The 20,540-nt window shown below is 33.8% G+C and overlaps 2 long non-coding RNA genes across 2 annotated transcripts in view; one reads left to right on the top strand and one right to left on the bottom strand.

Moving 5' to 3' along the window:
• The window catches only part of LOC106789762, a 142,091-nt gene that overhangs the window by 22,231 nt on the left and 99,320 nt on the right, over positions 1-20,540 (top strand). The gene's annotated exons all lie outside the window — the stretch shown is intronic.
• On the bottom strand, positions 8,152-8,936 carry LOC106789761. Its single transcript, XR_001382027.1, has 3 exons — positions 8,887-8,936; positions 8,238-8,361; positions 8,152-8,183 (listed from the first exon to the last, which is right to left on the bottom strand). It is a non-coding gene; the product is annotated as an uncharacterized LOC106789761 (long non-coding RNA).

Genomic DNA, 20,540 nt, shown 5'->3' with positions numbered 1-20,540 from the left:
GTTAATATCTGACCACCATTGTTTATCTCCTTTCTATCTATTTTTCTTTTTTCTTTTTTTAAATAAAAATTACATCGAACATTTTTTACACAAATAAATTCAATATCGTTAATTATTATATTTCGAAACAAAAAATGTTCATTAAATAAAAAAGAATTTCTAATATTTATATTATTACACACGTTATACACGATAAATATAAATTAATTATTTTTACGCGTTCATTTTTTATTTTCTGCCGCGTATTCATATTTCCCATAAATTATTTTCCCCCCAAAGGTAAGTAAGATAACCAAAAAAAAGACATTAAATAGATGAAGACGTTACGATACAACAAGAGATTACTTCCATTCGCGAATCCTTTTTTTAAACGATTCATACGCAAATTCGTGCAAGTAAACGACGAAAAAGATTTTTCCAAGGTTGTTATACGTTGGAACCTTTCTTGACTTTGATGGATCATTCGTTTTTCGAATACGAGACGAGACGAGACGATGACGGGCAAAATCGTTTCCTTTCGTAAATTTGCGTCATCCTATCTCCCCCTCCCCCTTCTTCGAATTCCGAATTCGAATCGAATCTCGAATTTAACTTTACCTTCCTTTACCTATCCCTTTATCTACTTTTTTATTTTGAACAAAAAATATTTTCAATTTTTTGTAAAGAAAAAAACAGAGAGAATAAAAATTATTAATTCTATTCTAAATATTCTCGCTTGGAAAAATTAAAAATCATGAAAAAAAAAAAAAAAAATACCAGATATAAGGGAAAAACAAAATAATCCCTTATACATATATCTACTTTTTTTATTTTGAAAAAAAATATTTTCAATTGTAAAGAAAAAAAAAAACAATATAAGAATAAAAATTATCAATTCTATTCTAAATATTCTCGCTTGGAAAAATTAAAAATCATGAAAAAAAGAAAAAAAAAATACCAGATATAAGGGAAAAACAAAATAATCCAAAAAAAAGAAAAAAAAAAAAGAAAAGGCATCTCAACTTACGCGACAAAACATAGTAATCGAGTAAATCGATCCCTGTTGGCAAAAGTATAGAAGAAGATTACGCATTAACAAATAAATTCCCATTCCTTGGTGTAGACTCACGCGGAGTCATGGATGACGATAATTATCGAACGAATTGCTTCTCGCGTTCTCTCGTCGCCGTATTAAATCGATGACCGTTGCGTGAGAGCACGGATGATAGAAGAGTTATAGGAAACCTTTTTTTTTTTTTTTTTATATCTTTACCAGCGATGGTGGTGGTGGTGCACGCTCGTTTGATAATACGCTCTCGTACCGAGGCAAGATCGTGAGAGATAAAGAGAAGAAGAGAGATGAAGAGAAACGAATAAGAAGAACAAAAATATCGTTAAAGAAAATGATGGAAAACGATGGTGTATGAGAAAGAGAGAGAAGATAAATAAAACGATAATGAGTAAGAGTGAGAAAGATAAAGATAAAGATCACGACAGAGTGAAAGAGAGAAAGAGAGAAGGAAAACGATGATGAGAAAGTATGTACAAAAGAGAAAGAGAGAGAGAGAGAGTTCATGGTTGTCCTCGAAGGATTGCCGGTGGCTTCGATAATCAGAGGCGATTACTGTCGTCTTCCTATGTTTTTCAGTATCCCCTTTCATACTCGTTTCTTCTTCTTCTTGTCGCAGCACGTTAGCCGATTTTCTACGTAGCCGTAGAGAAAAAGACGGAGGTGGTTTAAAAAAAAAGAAACAGAAAACTTATATATAGAAAAAAAGAGAGAGAGAGAAAATAAATCCCACAAGCATCTACGGTAAACTATTACGGACGGTAAAGGAGCTTAATCACCGTACGGACCAAGAGATACGATGTGACTTTTCTTATTCCTTTTATTATTCTTCTTATTCTTCTTCTTTCTTCTTCCTTCTTTCATATAGTTGCGTTTCCTTCAAATTGCAATGAAATCGCGTTTCTTTGTAAAAGCGTTTTTACTTTAACAACACTCGTAACGCACGCGCGAAAGAATTATTGTTTAAGAGGATGATCACACACACACACACACATTGTTTGTCCGTGACCGTGTTCATAATATTCCGTTCAAATTTTCTAATTAACAGTGAATAGATTGTTAATAAATTTGTTTTTTTTTTTTTGAGAAAGAAAGATAATTTTGTTGAGAAAAGTTTTGATTAAGTTCCATTATTTCTAACTTATTCTCTATATTCTAGATAAGGATAAATTATATGCTATTATTAAATGCTATACTTTGATTGATTACACTTTTCTTATTACTAAATTATATTACGATTTAAGTCACTCTTATAATGTAGAATGTAATGTATAATACATACGTTATATGCATATTCAATATATAACACAGTGTAACGTTTTACTTATATTTATAATTAATGTTAAAAGAAAATAAATGTTTACTTACGTGTTAACGATACGAATGCTGAAATTATACTGAAGGTTTCCGACCTTATCCTTTTCTATAAGTATAAACGAACATTACGAATGTTTATATCTATTCTATCACGATTATATACTACATGACTTAAGCATCAAGGTCTCTCAAAATGTTACTGTTCCGATCTCGTATGTGTTAGTAGAAAATTTAACAAAATAAAAAAATGTCTATAAGTACAACTATCGCAAATTAATTCTAAACCAGTTTGTCGATACTTCACGAATGGTGTATGCCTGTAATTTTATGATAGTGAAAGAGACTATACTATTATTTCTTTAAACACACGCATATATAATCTAAAATCATATACAATGTAAAAAAAAACTACTAAATGATTCATTAAAAAACTCATTGTAATATGTATATCTAGAAATTGTCGTCATTTATGAAAATAATGTTACGACTAAATTAGCATAAATAACATCCGTCAAAAATCATAATTCCTTTTTATTGTAATCTCCATAATCAACGTAACCTCGTAATTCTCGAATTTCGTTTTTGGTTTAATCGATGCAAGTTTCTGTTCCTTCGAAACGTCGCCAAAAAAAAAAAAAAACGTTCAAGCAACTCGAACAACGTCAGCAGCCTTTGACAGTCTTATTGTCCAGTTTATGATGAATGAAGGACTTACAGAATAATCGACGTTATCGTAAATCTTCGAACTCGGAATATCATTGTGTGAGAGTTACGAGAGCCGTCATCCATTTCGATCTTGTCGCGTAGTTTAATTTCGAACGAAGTTTCGAAAGAAACACGCACAGATAAGATTCTTATCGTCCTCGTACTCAAACGATCTCGATTCCGAACTCAAACTCGATTTACGAATAAAGTTTAAATATTATACGCGTTATACTACTGATCCAAATTAAATGATCAACTTTGCAAAATAATCGAATAAGTGTCGTCTGAAATTTGTCTATCAAATTTGTATTGAAATATCAATCGTTTTTGTTTCAAACAAATTTCTAATTCAATTCGAATGCATTATCAGACCAAAAAAACATCTTCATTCTCGCGAAACTCATTTTTTCGATACATCGATTATATATTCTATTGATCGCGTCTATAATTCATGCTTCATTATTTTTTATAACAAGTGACTAGTTGTTTTTAATTAAAAATCAGTTTATATTTTATATAGAGAAATTTTTTACTACGAAAGAAAATAAAACGATCGACAATTTATTTGTCTTGCTATTTTTCTACGTGATAATATTATTTTGATTAATAGTATAAGTATGTAAACGTATGTTTATACGAATGAAAAATAATTTTAATATACATAACGTAAACGTGAAATATCATTAAAAATGTACGAAACGAAAAAAATGATGTAAATTTTACTTTATATAAAAATGTATGTATGTGTATATATATATGTATCTAAAAAAGAAAGAGAGAGAGAGAGAGAGAGAGAGAGAAAGAGAGAGAAAGATAAGAATAAGGAACTACACCTGTCGGATGAGAAGTTAACGATAATTGTAATTTACGAAGAGCGAACATAAGATAGTCATCGAAAATGTTGAACGTTGCGCAGACATCAAGATTGAAGAGGAGAAGAAAGAAAGAGAAAAAGAAAGAAAGAAATAAAGAAAGAAAGAAAGATAGAAAGGGACAGAAAAGATCGAGCATGCTAAAGCCGTTCTTATATCGATTTAAAAAAAACAATTGCGGACACCCTACTCGATCGTAACTCAAATGAAAATCACGTTAAGGTGGTCGTCTATGACTTTTACATCATTTAACCCCTGTTTTTATTTCATGCCACGCTGATATTAACGACACCCGTTAGATCGTAACTTTGTCACTCGTTTTACTAAGCAAACGTGCTTACGGGAAAAGAAAAAAAAAAAGAAAGAATGCAAAAAAGGGTTTAAGGGTTTGATCGTCCTATTAGAGTTAACCTTTCTCTTTAGTACAGAAAAAAAAAAGGAAGAGTAAGAAAGAATAAGATCGTTCTGAGCTCATTTCATTGCGGCCACACAGCTAATTGCATGCATTTTTAATAACGAGACGACTTAATCGCCAGGAGCCGTATGATGAAAACGTGCACGTAAAGTTTCCTGGCACCCTAGGGAAAAAAAAGGATATCCACCCTTCTTCTCTTCTTCAAAGGGTGAAAGAAAAAACGAATGGATAAGACTACTCTTCTCCATGGTATTCGTCCCTATTCGAAATGAGGGCGCCCGTTTCAATTTCTTTTTCTTCCGAATATTTTATTGTTCGAATAAACAAAAAAAAATGTTTAATTTTATCCTTGCCAGAGATAAAACCTTGTCAAAAATTGCATTTAATAATTAGCAAATTTTATTCGCTATTTCTTTTTGAATGGAACAACACATTCTATCTACGAGGTTGGGTTAAACAATTTGAAATGTCGATACAATCTAAACTTATATATATTTTTTTATAATCAAATTGACTTGGACGGAAAACACCTTCCACGTATATTTCAATTCTGTAAATGTGTGTAAATAATTTACAAATTATCTCATTATATATATTTATATCTTAAATATAAAATTATACTATACTATAATAAAATAATTAAAAGTAAAAAAATATAGAAATACCCATGAATTGTTAGACCTAACATTAATATAACATCATAGAAAATTAAAAAAATACATTCAAATTATATTTCTATACTATATTAAATCATTCCAACACGAAATCATTTCTTTCCTACCGAATAATAATACCACGTTACGATAAATTTGACAAAATATCTATTAGGAAAAGAAAAAAAAGGAGAAAAATTCTTTAATTAAAATAAAAAATAAAACAAAATAAGAAAATAAAAAGAAAGATTTAAGTAGAACAATCGTAGTAGTGTATCATCGGGGAAGGATTCGATGAGTGTAAGAAGAAAGCCGATGAGTTTCTTCGCATTGGTCGCGGCTCGTTGACCCATATAAATCGCGTTTTCCCCGCATCCAAGGGGATTTAATCGACATTGATATATCGAAGGAACTCTCGCCATGGCGTATACCACGTGGCGTGATTAACGCCGCTCTCCTTGTGCGAATGTGCGATCGACCGAGTTGTGTGTCCTCGTCTTCTTTCCCCCTTTATCCTCTTACCCCTTCTTCTTCTTTACTTCTCTCTCTCTTTCTTTTTTTCTTTTTTTTCGAAAGCTAAAGAAATACGAATAACTCGACAATGACGACGACGACGACGACGAGCCTTTCCTTTCGTCCTTCTTGATCCTTCTTATTAAACGTAGGCGACAGACAGGCAACTTTGTCAAGTTACAAATTTAAACTTTCTTATGAGTTCATACTTCCTACACGATAATCAAACATAATAACGTATAAAATATCAAGCAATTTGTATACATTTTTTTACCTTTCTACCAATCAATTTTTCTTTTGTATGTTAATACATTATCGAACGATCGTATATTTGTGTCTGCATATGTAATTAATTTATGTTATTATCGATATGGTAAAAATGATATTGTAAACGAGTAGTTTATTGTTTAGAATTTTCAAATTCGATATCATTCGTTTTAGAGACAATTTTCAATATTTTTGTGTATACAATATTAATTGAGTAATTATTAAAGTTATTCAATTTTCTTTTGTATAAAATAATCGGTGAAGAATATTTAAAAAGTATTTTATTAATTTCAATTTTTCGAATCAATATCATTTTTAATTAATATTTAACACGAAATAAAATAAACGTGTTCTTATATTCAGTGCCACGTCAACCCATGCCATATAAAAGGGTTGGTCAATAAAAATTTGCATTCGGGTGGCAAATATCTTTCGCATGCGAACATTTATCTAAATAAATAGAAAAATCTTAAACATAAGATAGACAAAATGTTGTCGATCGAACCCTACTTTTATTTTGTTCAAAACACAGTCTCAAAAACATTTCAACCTACCCACGTATCTTAATAAATAAGGATATAAAATATAAACCTATGAAATGTTCTCACCCTTAGGATTCCTTATTACATTCTAGATAAAAGAAAACCAATTTGAAAGATAAAGAAGTTTAAGGATTACGTGACCCTGTCGCGTTATAAGCACCGTGTCTGCCATCATAAACCGGTTTTCCAAACTTCGTTAAAACCTATGATAGCCTCTCTCTCTCTCTCTCTCTCTTTCTTTCATACCGATCACGTTCGACGACGTGATCGATGATTATTCTACAATTGCGTAATTCATCGATCGTTAGCGCACCGCTCATCCCAAGTGCGTCTGATTAAGGCGATGCCGACTTCCCATAAGCTAACTCGCTAACCATCCACGTTTAGCGAGACTCCTGTTTGATTTTTTTTCTATATCTTTTTTTGTTCATCAAACGTTCGACTTTTGCGGAAACGGGGAAACAGAGAGGTATCACGTTTCTAACTCGGTGATCTAACGAGGAAAGACGAAAACATTAATCGGAGATATCGATTCTCATTAAATCTTGCGATCGAGTTTTTTTTTTCCGCTTCTTCCTTTCCTACACGTGGGAAAAATCAAAGAAAGTGTTCGTACACGAGTATCGTAACGAGAAAGTAATATGTAAGGTGTTGATAATACGTTCACGGTACAAATGATCTTTCGTATTTGATTTCTCTTCGTTAGTAATGTATAACTATATATATATAATATACATTGAAATATATGTTCATTATTTATTATAATATATTCGATAATAGCTTCGAGTGTAAACTGATATAATTCGTTGTGTGTTAACTAAGATTCATTAAAAAGAAAATAAATAAACGAATGAAATATACCGAGAATCATTTTTAACTTGAATAATATTTCATGAAATTATATTTTGAAAATATTTCTAAATAATCTATTCTTTTATCATTTTTCTAGAATCCTCTTTTATTATATAAAACAAATTATACTCGACGATAGAAAAAATATATATATTATATATTAATTAATAAATTATGAAAAATATTGAATACGAGTCAATTGATATAAATTAATCATTCGTAAACAAGATAATTAACGTAAGTTAATTATTTTCCCATCGACATTTATCGCGAAAAATGATCTAAATTGATGAAAGAGAAATAGACGAATAGAAAGAAAGAAGACGGATTGTTATATTGTAGAAAGTTAAATTGCGTTTAAACATAAAATCGACTAAAAGTTTTTCGATGCGAAATGGAACGAACACGCACGTTTGAAACGTTCGAAGCGTTCGACGTGACACGTTCGCCGGTCTCGTTGGCACTCATTACTCTTTGGCGGCTACGTCATTTGTCTCTCGAAGAAAATAATCGACGGGAGTAGTAGGTAGGTAGGTAGGTAGGTAGGTAGGTAGGTAGGTACTCTACGTGGAGTATGGTACTTAAACAGAAAGAAAAAGAAAGAAAGAAAGAGAGGGTGTAAAAGACAGAAAAGGAAAGAGAATTTTGTTGCTTAACGCAAGCAAAGAGCTCGAACGTAAATGCCCGAACATATATACACACATACACACACATATAGATGCACGCGTGCACGAGGAGAACCCCACAATTATGTAATCGCTGTGTCATTGCGTTAAAGTAATTCCATTAGCTAACGAAGAGCACCGAGACGAACGGCGCCGCAACGTGCTCGCTATGCGAAAACTCTTCTTCCTCTCTCCCTCCCTCCCACCGACCTCCCTCCCGTCCCATTCTACCACCACCAACACCTCCACCTCCATCTCAAACTCCTCCACACCGTATTCCCCACCCTTTAAGGCACTTCCTTCATTTTCTCTTCTTCTCGATATACAGCAGCAACTATAGCAATACGAGTAAGTAAGTAAGTAAATAAGTAAGTATGTAAGTACTTACATCTTATGTACTACCATAGATCTCTCGCCTCATTCTCTCATTCCTTTTGATACTGAATCGAACGACTTTAATGCTTCCTCTCATCCCGTCGAGTCACGCTTGTCGAGCTCGTGAGATCGAGTAACTGTAAATAAAGTAAATCCCTTTTAGATATTTTCTATCCATATATGTGTATTGTACGTTGAAATATAATTAATCGTAAATTATGACGATAATTATGAGAATGTCAACGTATCGATAGAAAATTAATCTTACTTGTGATTTATTATACATATATATTAAAATTATTTATATATTACAAGATATAAATCGTATAGATGAAATTTTTTGTTGACTGTCACGATTATCGACACGAGATTATTCATCGAAATAATTGATATTAATCTTAATCGATGATTATATTAATTAATTGTAAATATTTGTGAAACGATTATAAGAATTCACACACACACAAATGATTTCAAATTTATAATAATTAAATACATATATCTATAAAACAAAGATTACCGTTGGTTACTCGTACTTTGACAAATTAAGAATAAGAAAAATAAGAAGATTAACAAAAAATACATCAACAAGAAGAAAATAACAAGCGGTCAATAAGATATATATATAAAAAAAAAAATAAAATCTCATTATGAATACATACGCGTCATTGTCCAAACGTCAACGGTATTTGAACGGTCATGTTAAACGACGTTGGACATGTCCAAAGGATACGGAATCAGTTTCGAAGTTCAAGCCTTGAGTTTCAGGACGTTCTAGCACGTTGGTTGTTTGGTTGGTTGGTTGGTTGGTTGGTCGATCGGCTTGGTGTGCCACGTTCCTCGACGTCGTGCGATTAAATCTCGTCTTGGTGCGATGTCACCTCGACGAAGTAGAAGGCGGTATGCGACGAAGGAATCCTTGACAGGAGGTCGCCGGATCCTCGTGCCCCCCTGTGGCGAATGAATCACCCTAAGAGGAAGAAAGAAAGAAAGATAGGGATAGATAAAGAGAATGAGAATGAGAAACAGAGAGAAAGAGAGAGAGAGAGAGAGAGAAAGGAACGAGTGGACATAAACGTGAACGCGCGCGCGCGCGCACGCGTGTCATGTCGCCCCTGCGTGGAAGGTGACAGCTGTCAAGTGACTGCTATACGGCACTGTGTAAGGCGTGTAGGAGGTTTCGTGTCTCTCCCTAAGACTCACCAATCTCTTTCTCTTTCTATTTCTCATTCTCTTTCCCTTTTCTCTACTTGTATATTTGTATATTAATGTGTAAGTTTATGTACGTGTACGTTTGTGTTTTACTATTTATACGTATATACGTTCGTATACGAGTATACCACGCGTCCTTAACACTGTCGTAACCTTCGACTTTGAATGGAATTTTATTGAAAGTTGACCTTTATATTCTCTCTTTCTCTCTCTTTTCTTTTCTTTTATGGTCGAACCTTTTTCTTGATTCTTTTGGACATTTCGTTTTTTAATTTATGATACTAGTAAAATGAACGATAATATTGACATTGTTTCAAAGTAATAATATATTTTAATTTTTAATTCACAAATGTAAGAAATTGACAATCGATTGACAAAAAAACAACAACGCGAAATGTAATATCAATAATTATAATGAAATAATTCAATAAATATATATAAATTAATATAAGAAACTTTAAGAAATAATTAATATATTATTCTTAGGGGGGGAAAAAAATAAAAAATGGTAAATATCGATCGAAAATTCATAAAGTGTTTACGCCAATGGTAGGACACAAGCGTGCACATGCACCACGCGGATTCACTTCACGCAGATCCGAAGCCAATTCACGCACGTTTGCCCGGATTGCCTTGACCCGCGGGGCGTGCGAGGTGCCTCGAGGGATGTTCGTCCTCCTCCTTCCCCCTTTTCCCCCCTTCTACCTCATACTCCTCCATGCTCCTTCTCTTCTTGTTCGTCCTTCTCTCTTCAACTTTGGTTCGATAGCTACGTTCAAGAGTCGAGAATTAAGGTACTGGGTGACCGTGCATATATGCTTAACAATATTTCAACCGCGTACTGTGTGTGTCACACTTATTTTTAAATTATCGACATTTACAATTGACTGAGTCGCATAAGCGTTCCGCACGATCCTACCAAGAGTCGTTTTTTCTTGTCATTACAATATTCTCGTGATCGTACGAGACAAGCTCAAATGTCTTTTAATTTAAACGACAACAGTCCGTTTAAGTTTTATCATTTATTATTCGAGTTCAATCATTATTATGATAATTAGATATACAATGTATTCATAGAAAAGTGATCGATTAAATGAAATTTAATTCGGAAAAATAATTAAATATAGGTAATTACATGTTCAACAAGAACAAACAAAACAAATCAAATAAATTACTGTTTAAAATATTAAACTATAAATATTATATATATACGAGATATTCAAATGAATTGCATCAATCTAATTTAATTCTATTATTATTATTATTTAAACACACAAATTAGACTGATTCAAAATTCTATAAATTTCAATAATAATCAATTAATTTACACACAATTGAATTATATTTAAATATTATTTATTTTGATTTATTAGACTAAATGTGAATTCTTTAAATACCATTGATAACGAGTTAATATAGAATTAAATAGCACTTTAATATATCTACACTATTGATTTATTAAACTAATAATTATTATCATCCTATCCAGCAATAAGAATGACTCGATTCTATAAATACCAATGTATCAGCAGCAGTTAACGATCGTTCGAAATGAAATGGAAGTTAAATAAAAAAAAAAAAAAGATACGAGTGTTACGCTTTGGCAGAAGGAAAACGTAGTAGATGGGTAAGGTAGTAAATGTCTGTTAGTTTATAGAGGCTCGATTTTGTCACTAAAAGTTTTTTAACGATAGGTCTATGTACGTATATGTATGTATATGTATATATATGTGTGTATGCGTAAAGCGGTGCATTCAGCGTGACTGGCGTTAGGTGTTGGGAGCGTCTATCACGTTCGCGTATACGTTGCCACCCGGTAATTTAGTGCCGAGTCTCAGAGTCGATTTCTCCAGGCGATAAAATCCTTCGCTAGAAGGAGAGACAAGGGGAATCGCCATGGCGAATAATTCAGGGCTAAATCTATTCCAGTGAAAGAGAGAAGAGTAGGGAGAAAGACAGAGACAGAGACGGACAGTTAGAAAAAGAAAGAAATAAAGAAAGAAAGAGAGAGAGAGAGAGGGATAGAGAAAATGAGAGCAAAGGAAGAAAAGGAGGAAGAGAAGAAAAGAGAAGAGAAGAGAAGAGAAGAGAAGTGAGGATAACGGAGTGACTGTTGTATCTCGACGTTTGAATCGAACGAGAAGACGGGATGTGCTGCTCCTCTCGGTCGCCTTCCTTTCAATGGCCCCTCGCAGAATAATGACAGAACCGTAACGAGTATAGAATATATCTCCAAGTTTCTCTTCCATTTCTTCCTTCTTCTATTTGATTTCAGTGAAGAGTATCCAAACGAAAACGTACTATTACTGCTACCCAATACAATTGTACATAACACCACTATCAACGATCTTTAACGATCTTACGAAAACCTCAAATGCATTTTCTATTATATATGATAAAGAAAAATAATAAAACGTGACGACAAGAAACACAATGACAGATTAAAAATAATTCACGGTTCTTTTTAAAAAAATAATCGAATTAAAATGATTTGACGTTTTCATCGATCGTAATCCTATAAGAAAACTCTTTAGTTTATTGTTAGATATATTGAATTTATCCTTAAAGAAATAAATTAAGTGATTGAGAGAAAGAGAGATAGATAACAGAGAAGTTCTAACTCGGCCGATAAAATAATTTATTACCTACATATGCACAGGTACCACTTTACGAGCCTAACCAGCAAGTTTTCTGTTCTTTTAGCACTGCACATAACAATGGCCAAGTGTAGAAGCTCGTGCGATGACCGTTAACGATTGGTAACATTTCTTCAATCTTTGTGTTTGTATGTATGTGTGTGTCTTTCTCTCTCTCTCTCTCTTTCTTTCTTTCTTTCAACAAAATGACCCGGCCACTTTCTGTAGAAAGCGACTATGTCATTCGTCACGAAATGCATTCTCCTTCTTCTAGTACACCGATCTCTTGTGTCTCTTTCTACCTTTCTTATTCTTCTTATTATTCTTCATCTTCTTCTTCTTCTTCTTCTTCTTCTTCTTCTTCAGGTTCTCTCAGCACGGAGAGTCGGTTGTATACTTCCGTTCACGTGACTTCGTGACAACGATTCAGAAGCTGGTTTATACGTGACTTTATAAATGGCAACTGTTATGCGACAATATTTTGACTATGGTCGCGTTTTTTTTTTTTCCTCATAATTCTACTTCGATAAATTGAGAACAATGTTTTTCTATTCGAATCATAAAGAACCTCGTTCGATACGTGACTTTACAAATGGCAATGTTTTACGCGACATCATTTTAATTCCATCATATTTTTCGTTTTGTTTTTTTTTTAATGAAAATTTTACTTTGACAAATCGAATCCAATTGTCCTATTAGAACGAATTGAATTAATATAACATTGACTCAGAAATTTCATCTACACCTTGTGACATTATATAAAATCTCAAATCTAAATCCTGACAATAATAATTAGACTCGATCGTTTGGGAGAAAATTAATATCCTGTTATTATTCTTAAAAGAAAAAAGAAAAGGAAAGAAAAGAAACTTCAACGGACATCATCAATTTACTTACTTCCCCCCTGTCCTCCCACCCCAACTGTTTTTCGCGCGATAGAGTCATAACGATAAACATTAATTCGATCAAAAAACAAATGACACGTATTAATAACCGTATCGTAATATGATATGTGGTCACCAACTATCATACGATTAAGCCTCCTAATAATGTCCCTGTGGAAACTCTAATAGTAAGGATGACGATGATGATGATGATAAATAATAATAATAATAATCATGTAAGTTAAGAGTCCTTCCTGTCATCGATGGAACCGAGTCATCGAGCTGGCCAGGATATGCCGGTAGCAATCTAAACAGCTAGTGAACGCGAACGAGCGCTAACTCTACGTTCTACGTTCCTTGCATAAATCAAAGTAATCCAACGAGCGAGTCACGTTCCCACGGACTCGCCAAAGAGAAATCGCGAATTTTACGAACCGCTTGCTTGCCTCGGCTTGGCTCTCTCGATGTGTCACCGTGTTCCGTCAGTAAATACCTATACGATCACTTTGCTCTTTCAAACTCGCACCCATTACGCTTTACTTAGAATTAAATACGTTTACGACTACTTCCATAGAAAATAGAGAATAAAAGAAGTTAGATAGGTGAGAGGAAGAGGAGGAGGAGGAGGAGATGAAGGGGTGGGGGAGGGGGAGGAGGAAAAGAGGGAATCGCAAGAACCGTAAATGTGAACTGCTCGTAAAGAGATGCCCAGTGTCTAACACACACATACAGATTAAGAGACCTCAATTGGCTTCTTCGTGTCTCAATGCACTGACCGATGAAAAAGCATATACACCAACTGGTAGCAGATACTTTAGACGACTTTGAGAACGGTATACTTTCTCCTTCTGCTCGAGTTCGACGTTTTCCATAGAATTGTTAGGATCTATCGTAAATGTGTCGTTCATCGTAAAACGCAATTACGTTTAGTGTCGTTTAAATACGATAGAAAAGTTATCGTTATTTTTGTTAGAAGTTATTAGAGATTATTATTATTAGTAATGATTCGTTCTTATAGATAATTCACGGATAAAGGATATGGAAACAATTTTTTCTTTATCTCTATATACGATCCCCATTCTTATAAATATTTATAGAGAGAGAGAGAGAGAGAGAGAAGGTAATAAAATAAATCCAAGGAACGTGTAGTAATTCTTAAAATGAAAGAACATATACTTTATGTTCGCTAACTATACTATTATTGATCTATAATAATAAATTATAATTTCATAAACAATTCATATGAAAAATTCTTTATTTATTTGATTGCATAGAGAGAGAGAAAACAATAGTAATAATCATTAATGTAAATCATACATTTATCAAATCTTAATTATAGCCAATGAAAGATTAATTTTTGACGAGTAATAAAAATTCGAAAAATCGTGAGACACAAATGTTATAGAATAATTTTCTGCAATTCGAGATTGAATAAAAATCGGTAATGTAAAGTTCAATAGCCGGAAGAAAAGTACGAACGACAGGAACAAGGAGTTCGTTCCATCGATCGAAAATTTCGATCTAAGAAGGTTTGGGATTTTCGGTCGGTGTCACCTGAAACGAGACGATATGCAAACGTCGATCGTCACTTAGCGGCATTCCCATCAGAAGCAGCTAATCTTAATTCGCTTATCGGATTACTCTCTCTCTCTCTCTCTCTCTCTCTTTCTCTGTACGATGGGGTCCCTGTATACCGATGGAGACGTTTCGTCGAGGGCAAAAGATAATCCGGTTGGTATGGTAATTCCAGAAGAAGAATAAGAATAAGAAGAAGTAGAAGAGCAAGTGAAACACAGAAGGGGCAAAAAGTATTGGTACCCCTCCCATTCCCCTTCTCTTCTAACCCTTTTTTCTTGTTCTGGTGATCTCGGTGATCGTCCACCACTATCATCTTTTCTCCATGGTCCAAGTTTTCTTGGACGAAACGGTAACGTGTCGGTAGAGAAAGGGAAAGAAAGAGAATAACAAGTAAAGAAGGATATTATAAAAGCGGGATATAAGGCGAAGACGGAGGTAAAGAGGTTGTTGACCATGCCACCACCATAGCGGAAGATGAGCGTTTGATAGCGCCATATAACTCGGGGGGAGCGGCTCGACTTTGCTCTTCCGACTATCTCCTTTCCTTCTTCTTGCTATCTCTCTCTCTCTCTCTCTCTCTCTCTGTCTCTCTTTCTCATTCCCTCTCTCTTTCCATCTATCTCTTTCTTTCTTTCTCGCAAGCTTAGCCTTTCCTTTCCTTCTTTGCTTGGCCTTTTGGTGCATCGGTCTCGTACCGCTCCCAAGGATTACTAGAATTAACGCGTAACCTGACAGAGAAAATCCTACAGCCTACTGCCTTGATTTAATTGCCGGATGCCGTGCCAAAGGTGCATTATCGAATAGCAACCTTCGATATCGGATATTTCACTGCTTTTTCTCTTCTACTTATTATTATTATTATATTTATTATTTCTTCTTCTAAGATCGTTCGAATTCTTCGATTTAAATTTAGATCTAAAAAAAAGTATATATTTTTATATAGAAATATATTATTCTCTTTATTCCCACGTTTTTTTTTTTACTTTGATAAATATAAATAGTTTGTATTTATGTATCGATATCATCGTGCATCTATATCTATCTATCTCTCTCTTTCTCTTTCTATTGGGTGAATTCGAAATGTTAGCAGTTAACAGACGATATTAATCCCGCTGTGGGGGGTTAACGACAAGGAAATTCCACGAGAGGTACGACGAGGACGTGCGCCAACTCATTAATTTGCATCGGACTCGAGCTTAATTGTCGGGGGATAATTGGAGTGGCTCTGGGCACCGGCCAACGATTAAATGGTCCCTTAAAGAGTCCTTGTCACTTAACGGGGACCCGTGCAACTTAAGAATGCACAAGGTTTATACACCGCAATCGGGATATCTCCGCTAATTGTATCGCATTTCCCGACACGAGCCTGTCGACTTATTTCTCTCTCTCTCTCTCTCTTTTTTTACATATGTGTGTGTGTATATATGTATCTTTTTCTCAATTAGATTATATACAAAGAATCCTGATATTTTCTATAAGCAAGTTATCTAAACATATTACACATTAATGATGTCATTTTTGTTGTTGTCTATACATATTACATACAAATTTACGATATTAAAATTATTATTACATCAATTTTTTGAATAGAAAGTACATTTTAACAAGCATTTGAATTAATGCAAATAATACAATATTTTAAATAATACGAATAAATAAATAAGCGAAATTGAGAAAGCGCTTTGCGCTATGTTATTTATTATTGATACTTCATATCGGCAAATAATCTAATCGTTTTTGTAATCTAATTTTTATTAACGTTTAACAGAAAAATTTATGTTATAATAAAATTAAATAACGTCGAATATAAATATAATATTTAACAAACATTTAATTTCACATACACACAGACAGAAATAATAATATATTTATATTTTATAAAAGAGAGAGAAAAATATTAATTTATGAGAATGTGATATTAAAGTTGCACGATATTATAAATGGCTAATTAAATTTTCTTCTTCTTCATCTTCTTCTTCTTCTTAATAATCGTTCAGGTATTTATTTAAATCATAATTTCTTAACACGCAGGTAACCATCTTTCTTTTTCCCTTTTTTCGATTCTTATTCAGAATGGTTTACGATATACCAGAATAATAGTCATTTATTTTCCTTCTCCTCTGTTTAAATCAACAACATCCATCTCTCTCTCTCTCTCTCTCTCTCTCTTTCTTTCTCTCTTTCTCTCTGGAACATTATCTTCGTTTGTCGGCTCCGGTGACACACACCTGGCCGATATAACCGTATTCTGCCCTCGGACTTACGCATGCATGAGCATGCAAAATGCCGGCCAATCATCGTCCGTAATCGCTGTGAATCGTTAACGGCGTAAGGATCTCTCTGGATACGATGATACGACGATGCAACGTAAAAGAGAGTGAGAAAGATAGAATTTAAAAAAAAAGGACAGAGAAATACATATATATATATATAAATAGAGAGAGAGAGAGAGAGAGAGAGAGGGTCGATAAATGAATTGTATGCACACAGGTATACGTTCATTGCAAGTGTCCTTATCTCGAGTCACTAAATCACATGGCGATTTCTTCGACCGCAAGGAAGATAGCAAAGCGAGTTTTACTTTTTTTTATTTTATTTATTTATTTTTTTTTTTTTCCTACATTTCTTCATTTTTTTTTCTTTCCTTTATTTATTCCTCTTCTTTTTACCACTTGTGCTGGTTACACTTACGCATTTATATACATTACGCATATCTATACACCACACGCATACGTATCACAACGTGACAGCACTCGTTATGAAAAGTCCAATACATGTATATGTGTGTGTAAGAGATAGAGAGAGAGAGAGAAAGATAGAGAGAATGAAAATAATATTTTCTACTTATTAATTATATTTTCTAATTATTTCTCTAAGAAGAGGAAGAGAAAAGTCGTTTATTTTTTTTCTCTTTTTCATTTCTTTTTCATTTCTTTTCTTTTTTAATCGATTTCCTAGAGATCATGAGAATGTGAGGCTCCCACGTAGAAAAAATGGTACCAAGAGGTAATCGCGCTAAAGAAAAGTCTTGCAAATCGATTATGTACCAGTACCGATACAAACATACACATACATGTATACACACATAGTCGATGAGGGGCATAGAAGAAAATTAAAGCGACGCTTTTTGCCGATTAACACTTTGAACGCTCACAGCGCGAGCTGTGATACTTCATAAACGCTACGTGCCGAGCAAAGTAATGATTAATGAACGCTCAACGATTGAGGAAAGTTAAAAACGAGAAAAATAGAAATAGTAAGAGAGAGAGAGAGAGAATACTTGCTAACGATCACGTCTACATCCGAAAAGTTTAACAACCGCCATAGACGTATCATGATTTTGTTAATTAAACCTTACGATCTATACTATTTTCTTGAACAAACGGCTCATTTATTTGCCAATTTTATGTAGTACGTTAAAATCGATTTAAACTTTCTCACGGATCGTTTTTCGAATAAAAAGAAAATGTCAATTTATTATATTAATAATAAATTAAATCAAAATATTATAAAAATTTGATAAATATTATAAGGAAGACGGAAAATATGGCGAATCTTCTTAAAAATGATCAATGTTTTCTAATCACAATATTAACCAAAAAAAATTCCTTAACCTTTAACAACGCACCTCTACCAAAGGGATGATTATTTCGTGTCAGAAAAAAAGAAAAATAGAAAATAAAAAATATCCAAGCAAACCATAAATGTTAAATCACGCCCAAGCTCGTGTACGAGCTAATGAGATTAATCGCAATTAGTATAGAAATAATCCTGTCGAATGTAATAACGTTAAACACGCAATGGGAGGTCCAGTGATTGGTTCTTGGACGATAAATCCTTGAGATATCGTCATGAGTGCGACAAACTTTTGCTCTTGAGCTCCTTGGCCCTTTCGAATATATATATAGTCGAAGAGCAGAAAAAAGAAGTAAAAGAAAATTTAAGGAGGGGGGGAAAAAGAAGAAGTAGAAGAAGAAGAAGAAGAAGAAGAAGAAGAAGGAAGAAGAGGACGTGTCTGTATCGGTGGAATTCTCGAAACGTTATGCAACTACTTGGAAGGGAGCAATGAGACTTCGGAGAAGGTGCAACGAGTTGGTTTGCTCGTTGCACTGGTGCAACAACGCGGTGTGGCCCCTTGAGCAAGAGCCACGATAAATTTTCATTCCTCCTTGACCACTCCTTCCACACGGAAACTCACAGAACCGAGTATTAATTTTCTAATACGGTTCCAGGTTTCGCGCACCTTCCTATCGGCACGATACTCTCTCTATCTATCTCTCTCTCTCTCTCTCTAATCCTTTTACATCTATTTGTCTATCCTTTCCTCTCATTTTCTATCTCTTTTCAATTCACTTCTTATATTAATTGCACGCACAAGGTTAGATCTTCCACTTATGTATTATTAAACTACCAACATATATATATATTCACACATACACACACACACATAAGTAGATTCCGTCGATTCTCGCTACTTTGTGTCATAGTAGACAGCCCAACGGTTGTCGTTAGCCTAACGACTTCGATAAATATCGAAAAGGGGAACTCGTTAGCGTACGCGCGTCATACCGAAGAACGCGATTACACCTGCGTAAGTGCGATACGATTATCGCTCTTTAAATGTTCCATCTAGGTATCGTTCTTTCTTCTTCTTCTTCTTCTTCTTCTTCTTCTAAGTCTTCTCTTCTTATTCATTTTATTATTATTATTATTATTCTTCTTATAATATCATTTTCTTCTCGAGGCTAAAGTTCTTCTCTCTTTCTCTCTCTCTCTCTCTTTCTCTTTCTACTTGCTTATTGCGATCTTCAGCTAAGAGTAGGTGCAAATACGAGTTTGAACAAATAAGAATATGGCTTATTAGATTCGAACCCGGGTTACATAGATATACTTTTATATTAGTCGTAATTATCTGAAAACCACACACGTATTATACATACACGCGGTTTGTCTTACGATGATAATAATAATAATAATAATAATAATAATAATAATCCTCTTTTTCTTATTATAAACCAACCTCCTCGGATACTTAGAATTTCTCTTTCGATCCTATTATCGTAAACGCTTTTAGTTAGTAATTATCGTATAACTAAGCGATTTTACTCATATAATTTTTTAATTCTTAATACAACGGTTAAGGATATTTAAAACATGCCACCTGAATGATTCCAATTGTTAATTGTTATTTCGTTGAATTAAAAATATTATCTGTCAGACGGGAAAAAAAATAATTCAAATATATTATCAATATCAATTGAATTATTCAGATGATCTATTTTAAATATATCACCAGATATAGATACTTATATATGACTACGATTTACAAGTTGGTTTTCTTCAAAAGATTTTCAACATTGTAATAGAGTACTGTACCGAGTGTACTATCGCAATAGTTAATACGAAAACGGGGTGTAGTCTTACGTAGACTGATAAATGCGACGAACGTCAAGATGAAGAAATTCTGCGTGGGTTATCTATCCTAGGGTAGGATAAATACGAACACACGTTAGAAATAGAAATAAAGAAAAAGAAGAAAGATTGAAGCAACGGGAATCGAATGTAGCGGCATATACAAAGTAGAACGATATATGTCTATCTCTATCTTTTTCCCTTCATACCCCTTTACTGCCGTTCCTTTCATGGGAGTAGCCACGTAACAAATGAGCTCGCTTTCAGCCACATATTATACATTGGTCGCGCTGAATTACCTTACGGAAATACCGAGTTACGGTGTCACCAACCAGCAACCGATAGCAGCCGGCAGCCGGCAGCAGCACCAGCAGCTCTTTCGATTGAGAAAGACGAAAGAGAGAAAGAGAGATAAAATGAAAGATAAAAAGAGATATATATATATATAGAGAGAGAAACACGTAGAATTTTCTTGTAGTAGAAGCAACCAAAGATCGTTTTCTCTGCACGTTCGTCGTTCTTTTCTCTCTCATCTTGGGAGGTGAGAGCGTTGCCAATCGTTTGATAAGCATGCTCCTAACCTAGCCCTTATCT

The sequence above is a fragment of the Polistes canadensis genome, unplaced genomic scaffold (assembly GCF_001313835.1).
Source record: "Polistes canadensis isolate GaletaPanama2010 unplaced genomic scaffold, ASM131383v1 scaffold_201, whole genome shotgun sequence".
NCBI lineage: Eukaryota > Metazoa > Arthropoda > Insecta > Hymenoptera > Vespidae > Polistes > Polistes canadensis.
The sequence above is the reverse complement of the archived record's forward strand: the minus strand, read 5'-3'. Positions and strand labels throughout refer to the sequence as shown.